We start from the raw sequence: 12169 nt of genomic DNA, 5'->3' as shown, positions 1-12169 counted from the left end.
TTCTTGCCTTCTGATGATCTCACTTTGATGCTCCTGGTTCTGAGCCTTGGTGGCTGTACACAGAACTGTATTCTTCCCCTGATCACACTCATATCTGGCCTGTGCCTGTACCATCTGTTTCTACAGTACCTGCATGGTGTTTTCCAGAATTGCCATTTTCTGCCTATGCTTTTGAATGCGCATATACTCTGTGCTGGTCCGGCGCTGCAAGTCTGCTAGCTGCTGTGCAAGCATTGCATGTGCTTCAATCAGCTGTGCATATACCTGCTGGACTGCCTTTTCTCTCTCTTGGGCGCTGTTCTCCCTGAGGGCTACCTCCTACACCTGGGATAGAAGCTCAGCATTGGCAACCTCCAGTTCCTGTGTCTTGGTTTGCTCCTGGCCATGGCTCTGTCCAAGCTCCTCCAGCTGCCTCTGCAGCTGTACCATATTACGTTACATAGCAGCAGTTTCCTTTTCATGCAGCATTGGTAGGATGTAGGCTGCCTGCAGGTGGTCTATCCTTTCATTCATTTATTAAATTTTATTAATCGCTTAACACAACAAAATTGTGGCCTAGGTGATTTACAATAGAACATACATAAAATAGTATCAAGAAATAAACACCAAAAATTTCACATACAACAGCACTGGATTCTAAAACAACACAGAAACTACCAGCATTTAGAAATTCAGACCTTGCAACAAGAGCACTGAAGGAGGAAGTTTTTTAGGGAAAGTCTAAATTTCTTCAGATTTTCCTGCATTCGAACCTCGAAAGGTAAAGAGTTCCAGATAAAGGGAGCAGCTACAGAGAAAGCAGTTTCCGGTGTAAAAGCAAGACGGGCATGACAGACGGAAGGCACATCTAGTAAACCATGTTGTGATGATCTTAATTGCCAAGCAGGTTGGTAAATCCTGAGAAGGGCATTTGCCCAGGTAGGAGAATCTGGACTGAGTAGTTTATATATAGTCATTGCAATTTTATAATGAGTACGTTCAGAAATTGAAAGCCATTTTAAATGAATCAGAACAGGGGTAATATGTTCGAAACGTGTAGTACAAGACACTGTAAGAGCTGCTCCTTTTCCAGCTGGCTGTTCTCCTGCCTCCAGGTTGCATCTGCCAACTGTGCCTGTAGGCCATTAACTCTGACCTCATATGATTTCCTCAGCTCAATGTGCTGCCACAGTGACACATGCTGAGTTTGCAGTGCAGCCACCAGCTCTGCCTCAGCTGCTCACTGCCCCCTCGGGCATCCTCGGCTTCTACAAGAAAGCTCCAGACCTGGGAGGCAAGAATAGAGATCTTGAGGTCCTTCTGGCAGCTCTTTAATTGTAATGCCGCCACTTCCAGGTCCTTCCTGCAGATCTCTTCTTGCTTCTCTGCTTGGTACTGCAATTGTTTCTCTGCTTTCAGTTCCATCTGCAAACCCACCACTTGAGTTTGTAATTCTTGCACTGCTCTGAGAGCCTCTTGTTTCTATACAGACTCTTCCTGTGCTCTGGCTACCTCAGCCTGCAATGCCCCCTGCTTAAAGGACAGCTGTAAAGTACACTTTTGCATCTGTCTTTCCTTTTTCACCTTTAAATTCTGGCTTTCGAGGAATACAGTTCGCTCCTCTACCTTCAGGAGCAGGACTGAATGGTCCTCTATTTCCAGCTCTAGTGTCACTTGCACTCAGGGCCAGTGCAAGGGTATTAGGCACCCTGGGTGAACCTTCTGCCTTGCACCCCCCCCCCCCCCCCCCATCGTCTGCCCTGCCCCGCCCCTGCCTTCTGCCCCTGCTGGAGGTGGCTCAAGCCAGAGTCTGGCTGAGGGAGCTGCCGCAGGCTGGCTGTCGGTGCCTGCAAGGGACAGAGAGAAGTGCTGGCCGGTGTCTGGTGGCGAGAAGTGGGGGGACGCATGCACACTCACCTCTCGCAGTTGTCATTCAGCTGGCAGTAGTGGCAGCTCAGCAGCTGCCGGCAAGATCCTGGAAAAGCTCTGGGATACATAGGAGAACCAGCAGCAAAATCTATGGGATCCTGCAATGAGGCCAGAAATGAAATCCGAGCAGGGGTAATGTGGACCAACGCACAAGAGCCAGAACACATGCCTATGGGCTCCATTATTGCTTGTGCATTTGTTACCATTTTGTAACGATGTGCTTCGGGTAAAAATTTCATGTCGGGCTTCATTTCAGCCCCCCCCCCTCCCCCCACGGAAATTTAGTTTATTCCGTGGTTCGGGTTTTTTTTTCAGGAGCCCCGATTTTCAGGTTAGTACGCGCTAAGTCCCATTAGCACGCACAAACTCCCGATAGTGCGCACTAACCTGGCAGAGTTAGCGCGCACTAACGGGAGTAGCGCACTAACTCTCATTAGTGCGCACTAACTCAAAAACAAATTTTTCACGAAATTTCAGAAAAAATCAATCGTTTTTCGGTTCTCCTGAACCATTCCAAATTAGGCAATTTCATTGACATTTCCTAATTTGGGAAAAACGATTGCACATCCCTACCATTTTGTGCATTATTTGGATAACGCATGCAAAACTACTCAGGCTGAAACTAAAGCACCCTCAGCATCTAGCACTAAGGAGGGGCTTGTGCTGCGCTCACAGCCGCTGGCTACCAGTGCAACCTATCAGAGTGGGAGGATCCCCAAAGCGGATTGGTGCAGGCGAATGCTATACTTTCCAGGGTCAATGGGAAAGCTCTGGCCTCAGGCACGTGCTAGCTTCAGTCAGAGTGGGCAAACTGTTTGATAGGAGGTGTCATAGTCCAGTCAGAATGGAGCTAACAAATATATGTTCACATTATCCAATGGTCACACAAGATGGGCGGAATGCATTTATTAGCGTGGCCAATGTAAGTTGTGGGCAATTGATGGTGGGCGGGGTGATTATTTCCAAGGATGCATGGGCTTTCCTCAGTTTGTGCCAGTAAGGCAGGAAGCGCTCCAGGGATCATGCTCCGGTGGGGGAGAGAGAAGCGATGAGTGGAAGCTGCGAGATCTAGCATGAGTATGGAGGGAAGAGCCAAAGCTGCTGAGCTGCCACTACCGCTAGCTGAATGATAACTGCAAGAGATGAACTTACATGTCCCTCCCCTTCCCAGGCACTGGCCATCGCTTCTCTCTCCCTCGCAGTGCAGGCACTGACAGCCAGTCGTGCAGTAACCGGGTGCTCCCCCCCTCAAGTCGGATTGGGTAAGGATGGATGAGTCTCTTGTTGGTCATCGCTGCCGCTGCCCCTGGAACCCTGGGGTCCTAGGCCTTTGCCTAGTGCTTCCTCCGGCCCTGCTTGCACCCAGCTAACTTCTTGTTCACCCATCTCTCTGTGCTTCCACTGGGTATCTGCAAGGACTGAAAGCTCCTCATATCTTATTGCCCAGACATTGAAGGCTTTCTCTTGTCCCTCGTCTGTTCTGCTACCACTTATGTCCACTTTATCTCTGAATCCTGGTGGTGCTGAAGTGTTTCCTATAATTTAGCCTGTAAGCATCCACCTGCTCTGCTGGTGGCCTTGGACTATCATCAATGTGGCATCTCTTCCTTTTACCCCCATCTTCAGGCTGTTGGCTGGCCTCCTTACCAGTACAGGCTTCCATCTCTCTCACATAAGTTAAGGCGGGGCATGCTCGTCTTGCGCCGCCGCGGGTAACAGGAGTGGAGCGATCGGGAAGCGGGAAGGGTATCGCGAGAGGAGGGGGGGGGGAATGAAGAGGGGTTAGTGGAAGCCCGGGAGCGGGGCCCAATGGCAGGATATCATTTTGAAATGCTCCCCTGCGATTGGATGCCGCCTCACAACCCAGCGTTGAGCCGTTTTTTGCGCCTCAGACGGTCCGGGTAGGCTGAGGCAGTGGCGGCATTTTTGATCCGGCGTTTTTTCCCCAGAGTGGAATTCTGTTTTTCAGGTTGGGGTTATTTCATTTTACTTTATTCAAATTCCTTTCCCATTTGCTTTTCTAGTCTATTTCAGGCTAGCTTTTTGCAATGAGCAAGCGTTTTAAAGCCAGGGCTCCCCGGAGCAGCTCCCTCCACCTAGCTGAGGGCATCCCCCCGGGCCCCTTCCCTTTGTCCCTGCCGCCGAAACCTTTTGCCCTGCCGAGTCAGCCCGCCCCGGCAGTCTGTTTCTCGCGGTGCCAGTTGCTCCGCATGAGCAGCACCCCCCTGCTCCCCAAGCCCATCCCCCTGCCGAGCCAGCGGTTCCCCTTTGCTCCGCCACCCCCCCCCCCCTCCCCCTGTGATTTGGGCGGATTCGGGTGAGAGTGGGCCAGAGTCAGCTGACATCGACCTGGCTCCTTCCCCCGCCCCCCCTTCCCCGGGGCTTGCCCCCCCTTCCCCTCCCACCCTTCCTTTGAAAGTGTCCGAGGTTCAGCTCCATCACATGGAGTCCCCTGTGCTATTCCCAGACAGCGCTGGGTTTCCCTAAGCGTCGCCTGTGGTCCCACCTCCCGAGGCCAGGGCCCCCCCCCCCCCACGATCCAAGACAGCCCCGGCCAGCCGTGCTTCTGGTTTGGCCCCGCGACGCAGAGTAAAGGCCCCAGCGCCCACTCCATCACCGGCTTTAGGGGTTCCCTGCCCCCCTGTCCTTGTCCCATGCCCCGACCCCCCAACCGGTCCCTGCCCATGTGCGCGGCAGGGGAGCGGCGTTATCCCAGTCCAGCTGCGCTACCCCTGCCCCCCAAAGTCAGTGTTTTCACCTGCAGGCTCCACGCCTAGGAAGCGATCCAGCACTTCAGCAAGTGAGCAGCTCCTGCATTTAGCTAGAAAGGTCAATGCGCCCATCAAGGCAGGCGTCCCAAGGGAGCTGGGTCTCCTTCAAGTGTTCAAAGTTTAGATCCTAAGTTTGCATCAGGCAGATTGGAGGCAGGTGGGGTCGCATTTGGGGGATGGTCAATGCCGAAGGTTCCCACTTTTGATAGGGGTTTCCATGAGGCAGAGGTGGGTTTGCTTCAGAGCAGTTGGGGCAATTCGGGAACTGGGAGCCGGAGGGCACCCAGTTCTTGGTCTAGCGGTCATCTGGCTGCTGTAGGAGCAAGTGTTAGGGCTCGGTCAGGGAATACTCCATGGAGGCAGTCTTGTTTTTCAGAGGCAGCAGAGGAAGAGTTGCCCAGGACATCTCGGCAGGAAGCATGGAGGGAACAGGAGCATAATCCAGACGGACCATACAGAGAGGAAAGCGGCTCATCAGTTGGGGCTCAGCCAGTTCCTGGTCTAGGAGTGCGAGCGGATATGATGGGTGCAGGTGAGCATGATCGCAATTTGGCTCATGCTAAGCTTAAGAGCAAGAAGCGAAAACGTATAGTGCATGATACTAGTTCCTTGTCCAGTTCGTCTTCAAGTACCTCCAGTTCTTCCGATCCAGGGCCTGTTTAGAGCTATCCTGGAGGGGGGACCGAAGCATGAGACAAGTTTAGGAGCAGTGGCGCCCTTATCTGAATTATGGGAGGAAGTTCCCAGGAGGATTAGAAAGCGTATTTGTAAGAGAAAGTATGTTGACATTTTCCGCCTCCTGGAAGGGAAACGTAGATCCAAAAAAGGTAAAAGGAAGAGTAAAAAAAGAAGCAGAAAAGCTGGGCCTAGGGTTCCAAAAAATATTCTTAACTGGGTGAGAAGTTTTTTAAGGTTTGCCAGTGTGGTTGGGCATCAGGATCCATCTCAGTACGGTGGGCTCCTAGCATACGCCGACAATATTGTTGGGGTGTTTAAGGATTATGACGGTTGGGCATGGCTCAACTATGACGAAAAATTCCGGGATAAGATGGCGGGTTGCCGCCATCTTTCTTGGGGCAGTCATGACATACATTTGTGGCTTACACAAATGACATCCAAAGGGGGGAGGTCTAGCAAAGGTGTAGGACTTGGTGCAGTAGGTAGCGGGAGTGCGACAAGTGCAGGGGGAGAGAGTGGGGGTTTGAGTTCCTTTCGTGCCTCCGGGCACATCGGCAAACTGGGAGCAGGAACCAAAGCAGCCAGTAGGGGATCAGATGTTTGTTGGCGTTTCAATAAAGTTGCCTGCCTCTTCCCGGACTGCAAATTCCAGCATGTGTGTGCAGTGTGTGGAGGAGCGCACCCAGCCACAAAATGTTCCCGGAGCACAGTTAGCGCAGTTCAAAAAGGAGAAAAATGAGGATATTTTAAAGTGTAAAGCTGAGTCACCCATTGTTTTACGGGAGTTATGTTTGTGACTTCAGTGTTATCCCAATAGAGCGGCTGCTAGTTTTTTAGGTAGGGGATTTAGGAAGGGATTTGTTATTCCGTACCAGTGCCCAGGGGAAGGAGGCAGTAGCAGGAATGCTAGATCAGCATCCAGATATGCCGAGGTTGCTCGAGCTAAATTAGCATCGGAAGTGCAGTTGGGGCGGATTGCAGGTCCATTTCAGAGTAGACCATTTGTTAAGATGCATTTATCGCCATTAGCAGTTATCCCTAAAAAGGTGCCGGGTAAGTTCCGACTCATCCTCAACTTGTCGTCCCCTATAGGTGTGTCAGTCAATGACTTTATTCCTGACAGTGTGTGTTCAGTGCAGTATGCGTCCTTTGATAAGGCAATGCAGTTAATTCGGGAGGCAGGTAGAGGTGCACTTATGGCAAAGGCAGATATAGAATCAGCTTTTAGATTGTTTCCTATTCACCCTTCATGTTTTCATTTGTTAGGTTTTCAATTCGATGGGCACTATTTCGTGGACCATTGTCTGCCTATGGGCTGTGCGGTTTAGTGTGCCTTCTTTGAGGCATTTAGTTCTTTTCTCCAGTGGGTTGTAGAACAGAGAACATGGTGTGGCAGCTTGCTCCATTATTTGGACGATTTTCTGTTTGTCGGCCCTAACCTGTCTGGGTCCTGTCAGAACCAATTAGACAGTTTTTTGAAAGTGGCCTTAGCGTTGGGATCCCCATAGCACAAGATAAGATGGAAGGGCCAGTGACCCATATTACTTTTTTGGGCATTGAGTTGGACTCTGTTGCCATGATTTCACGTCTCCCAGAGGATAAGGTAGATAAGTTAAGGGGATTGGTCCATTTGGTTCAGAAGTCTAAAAAGGTGACATTGCGCCAAATGCAATCGCTCATCGGATCCTTTAATTTTGCATGCAGGGTGATTCCTATGGGTCGTGCTTTTATTCGCAGACTATCATCAGCTACAGTGGCAGTGCGCGCTGGGCATCATTTCATTAGGGTATCTAGGCGGGTGAAGGACGAGTTAGGAGTGTGGGCAGTGTTCTTAGCGTTGTTTAATGGGACATGTATAATGCAGAAGGCCTAAGTGTCGAATCAGGCTTTAGAATTGTTCTCTGATGTGGCGGGTTCTTGCGGTTTTGGTCTATATTTTATGGGGCAGTGGTGTGCTGACGTTTGGCCAGCATCATGGGTAGGAAATGGCATTACTAGGAATATAACATTTTTAGAATTGTTCCCTATTGTGGTAGCACTAGATATTTGGGGTAGTAGATTGGCCAATAAACGAGTAGTATTTTGGTGTGACAACCTGGGGGTAGTGCAGGTGATAAATAGGCAGTCTGCCAAATGCAACAAGGTATCTTTGTTATTGCGTGAATTGATTTTTCGCTGCCTTAGCTGGAATGTAAAGGTGACAGCAAGGCATGTACCTGGGACGAGAAATGTAATCGCAGATGCCCTTTCTCGTTTCAAGTGGCAGGTCTTCAGAGAAGTGGCACCTCAGGCAGAGTTGGAGGGAGTGCCTTTTCCGGAGCATCTGTGGACACTTGGCCTGCTGCAGTATGGTCCTTGATTCGCCAGTCAATAGCCCTGGCCACTTGGGCATCTTACTCTGGAGGATGTGGGGTCGTGTCACATTATTTGTATACATTGGGATGGCGGGGTGGACCAGTAGGGGAGTCCAGTTTGGTGCAATTCATTTTGTGGGCGAAAGAGAATGGTTATTCCTTGGCATCGGTGAGGTCTCAGTTAGCGGGCTTCGCATTCTTTCAGAAGATAAGGGGATGGGGTAGTCCATTAGTAAGTTTTGCAGTGAAAAGACTCTTAGGGGGGTGGGGCAGGGAAACGGCAGAGCAGACAGACAAACGTTTACCCATACGCTATGAAGACCTTATTGAGATAGTCGGTCATCTCCCCAGGGTCTGCTGGTCCAACTATGAAGTGATCCTATTTAGCACAGCGTGTGTAATGGCTTTCTTTGGAGCTTTGCATGTGCGTGAGTTGGTGGCTAATTCAAAGTTAAATGTGCAGGGCACAGGTATACGGGCTGATCTGCTTTGGGTTTACGATGAAAAAGTTAAATTTTGTATACACCATTCCAAAGTTGACCAGATGGGTAAGGGGCATATGATAACATTAATACCAGCTGGGGAAGGGGCTGTTTGTCCAGTCAGATGTATTCGGAATTATGTGGCAGTCAGGCCAAGGAGGCGAGGTTTGTTCTTAATACATAAAAATGGTGAACTGTTAACGGTCTTTCAGTTTTCTACTGTCTTGAAGAGGGTAGTTCAAGCGCTGGGATGGGATGTCATGCATTTTATGTCTCACTCGTTTAGAATTGGAGCAGCTACTTCAGCTGCAGAGTTGGGTTTCTCAGATCAGGCAATCCAGGCCATTGGTAGATGGCGATCCAGAGCTTTCACTTCATACGTGAGGAAATAATTAGGGTTTCAGAACAAGTGCGTAAGTTTAATTGATTTTCTTGTTTTGCAGTCACGGGGGGTTTCCGTTGTTCAAAAATGTACCTGCCATTCTTTCGTGCATTGGGCACATCGTCGGGCAGTAACGAGACCGTATGGCGAACATCTTACATTAGAAGACAGAGGATGGAGGGTCCACTGGATTAGCGAACGAGGAATGAAATGGAGTCAATTGCTATCCTTTTTGCAAGAGCGTATACGTGAAAAGGGTGGTCCGCAGTGTCTACTTATTCACCTGGGGAGAAATGATATAGGGGATTGGTCATGTAGAGAGTTAGTGGCAATAATGAAGAAGGACTTGGGAAAAATTTTAAACGAGATGCCATTTACGAGGGTAGGGTGGTCGGACATTATAGTTCGATACCACCATAAAAATGATCCTTTATGGAAAAAGGGAGTCCCAAAACTAAATAAGCAAATTGGAAAATGGACGCTGCAGCAAGGAGGCTTTTGGGTGAGACACCAGTGGTCCTGGGGGGTTTGGAAGGTTTTTTTCCATGCAGACCATGTACATCTTTCAGATGTGGGAATTGATTTGTACAGCAACGCCTTGCAGGAAGGATTGGAGCAGTTTGGGGGGGAATACGGCCAATCAAGTTGGGCATGTTCAGTGGCGGTAAACCCAAGCCCAATGTGGTTAAATGTTGTTTAATTGTTGTAAAGGGGCATTCGGGGGGTGGAATCTCGTGTAGTTTGGGGGCTGCTACACGAGAGGGCCTATGAGCAAGAGGGAGGCCGATGCTCAAGGCCACGTGCTTACTTTCGCTGGGATGAGGCGAGGTAAAATGAGACAATGGACAATGATTAGCTCTTCCACTGGGGGCGTGGTGGGGGGGCTAGAGGTCTTTGGAGGGGTGGGGTTTATTTGGAATCTTTTGGATCATTGTTAATTCTTGAGCGCTTGGGTTGTGACGTATAAATAAACTGCGGCCTTTTTTAATAACCCAATTCAAAGTGTTCTGTCATTTGTGAAAAGGTTGGAGTGGGTTTAGTTATCAGGGCATACGGTAAGAGCATCTCCAATCTCTATGTTACTGGTGGCCTTAGCAACTTAACCAGATCCTGGCTGAGAGAGATCTGGAGTAGCCTGAAAGCTGTTGACTCTCCTTCAGAGTATGTCACCCTTCAGTTCCACCAGACAATTTCCTTAAAGCTTTGTTTTATTTTTGTGCCTTTACTATCTGCAGTGCCTCTCTCTCTCTGGTACTTCTGCAGTTGTGGCATTTGAGTACTCTGCAGCACTTCTCTCTGGACTCCTGGTAATGCCTCTCTTGGATCTTGCTGCAGTACCTGCATCTGGTCCCACAACTGTGCCTCCATCTGGCCTCTCTGTCATGCCTCAATCTGGCCTCTCTGCCATGCCTGCATCTAGTTCCTCTCAGCATCTGTGCCTGGCCAGCCTGCAGTGTCTCTCACAGGCTTCTCTGCTGTGCCCCTCTCTGGTTCCTCCATGCTGCCTCCCATAGGCCATTCGTTACTGCATCCAGGAGGTTATTCCGTATTGCCCATTTCTGGGCAGTCTGTTTTGCCTTCTCCAGACCATGCTATGAAGCTCCACCTTGAGCATTCTGGTTTCTCAAACTCTATCATTACAAGTCCTTTTACCTGATTTTCAAGCTGATCTTGCAACCCAGGGTCTTTTTTGGAATTTGCCCCTTTGCTGCTTTCAGCTCTTTCTGGAGTTGAGTTCCTATAAAGGGTCGAGCTGCAGTAAGATGTCTCAATCAGCTGCTGTAGAGCCTCTACTTCCATCTTTGTCTCTGCCAAATAGACAGTTTCCTGTGCCCAGTGTGCTTCCCAGACCATCTGGTTCCTCAAGGCACTCTCATGTCCCATTGCATGCTTCTCTATGGGCTCTTGAAAGTCAGGATCTGAAGCAGTGCTCCTTTGAAGAGTAGAGCAGACTGATAACTTGGTTAGCTGTGGAACTCTCTTTGCTTCCAGCGTACTGAGTCCAGTCCTGATTTTACTTTAGTCAGCTAGCAGTTATATGTGACCTGTCTGCTTCCTGTTTTTCTCAGGTATTTCGGGACACTTTCCTGCAGCTGCTTCTGCCCTTCTAAGAGGCTCTGAACCAATGGTTGCATATTTACTCAACTCATAATTTCCCTTGTCTATTAAGTCACAATTTGTTCCTGGGAGTTTCACCCTAGGCATGCACTAGCAGTTTCACTTTATGCCAGGACCAAGCCCTGTGAACTCCATAGCTTCTCTGTACCACTATTGTTTTCTCCTTTTCTTCTGTATAAAGGTAACAAAAGAAAAAAAAACCCTCATGCTTTTCCAGCACTAACTTCACTGAGTATAAGCCCTGACTCCAAGCAGAACTTGCTTCATTTCAGGCCGATACAGTACAGTGCGCTCCAACAGAGCGCACTGTTAGCCGGCATTTGGACGCACATTTTGGACACACTAGCTTTACCCCTCAGTAAGGGGTAATATACGTCCAAAACGCGCGTCCAAACCCCCGGAACCTAATAGCGCCCGCAACATGCAAATGCATGTTAATGGGCCTATTAGGTATTCCCGCACGATTCAGAAAGCAAAATGTGCAGCCAAGCCGCACATTTTACTTTCAGAAATTAGAGCCTACCCAAAGGTAGGCGCTAATTTCTCCGGGCACCGGGAAAGTGCACAGTAAAGCAGTAAAAACTGCTTTTCTGTGCACCCTCCGACTTAATATCATGGCGATATTAAGTCGGAGGTCCTGAAAGGTCAAAAAAGTAAAAAAAAATTTAAAAAAATTAAAATGGGCCCACGGCTGGCGGGCCAAAAACCGGACGCTCAATTTTGCCGGCATCCGATTTCCGAACCCATGGCTGTCAGAGAGCTTGAGAACCGACACTGGTAAAATTGAACGTTGGCTGTCAAACCCGCTGACAGCCGCTGCTTCCATCAAAAAAGAGGCACTAGGGTCGCGCTAGTGTCCCTAGCGCCTCTTTTTACCGCCGGGCCTAATTTAAATAAATTAAAATACTGTATCGCGCGCACAGGAGAGCGGGCGCTCGCCCGCTCTCCCGCGATTTTACTGTATCGGCCCATTTGCCTGCTGTAAATGTAGCCTGATTTCCTTCCTGCCCCACAGACCACTCTTTTTTAATGGCAACTTCCCTTTTTATTTTTTTCTTCTGTGCTCTTCTTGAAGTCAGCGAACTTTAAAGTTTCAGTCCTCTGCAGCCCTTGCAGCAGTTTTCTTCTGTCTCAGCCCCCTTCCTTAGGCAGGATTATGCAAAACCTTTATTTTCCTTTCTGCTTTGCTTCTGTGGGCTCCCTGAGCCACCTAATTTTCAACTGATTTGTTTCTATGCTCTTGTGCACACTTCTAAGAGCACTGATTTGCCTCTAAACCTTTTGAAGGGGTAAATAAACATGTGGATAAAGGTGAACCGGTAGATGTGGTGTATTTGGATTTTCAGGAAGCATTTGACAAAGTCTTTCATGAGAGGCTTCTAAGAAAACTAAAAAAGTCATGGGATAGGAGGAGATCTTTTGTGTATTATAAACTGGTTAAAAGATAGGAAACAGAGAGTATGATTAAATGATCAG

This window comes from Rhinatrema bivittatum, chromosome 1 (assembly GCF_901001135.1).
Source record: "Rhinatrema bivittatum chromosome 1, aRhiBiv1.1, whole genome shotgun sequence".
In the NCBI taxonomy this organism is placed as follows: Eukaryota; Metazoa; Chordata; class Amphibia; order Gymnophiona; family Rhinatrematidae; genus Rhinatrema; species Rhinatrema bivittatum.
This window is presented reverse-complemented; position numbering follows the sequence as displayed.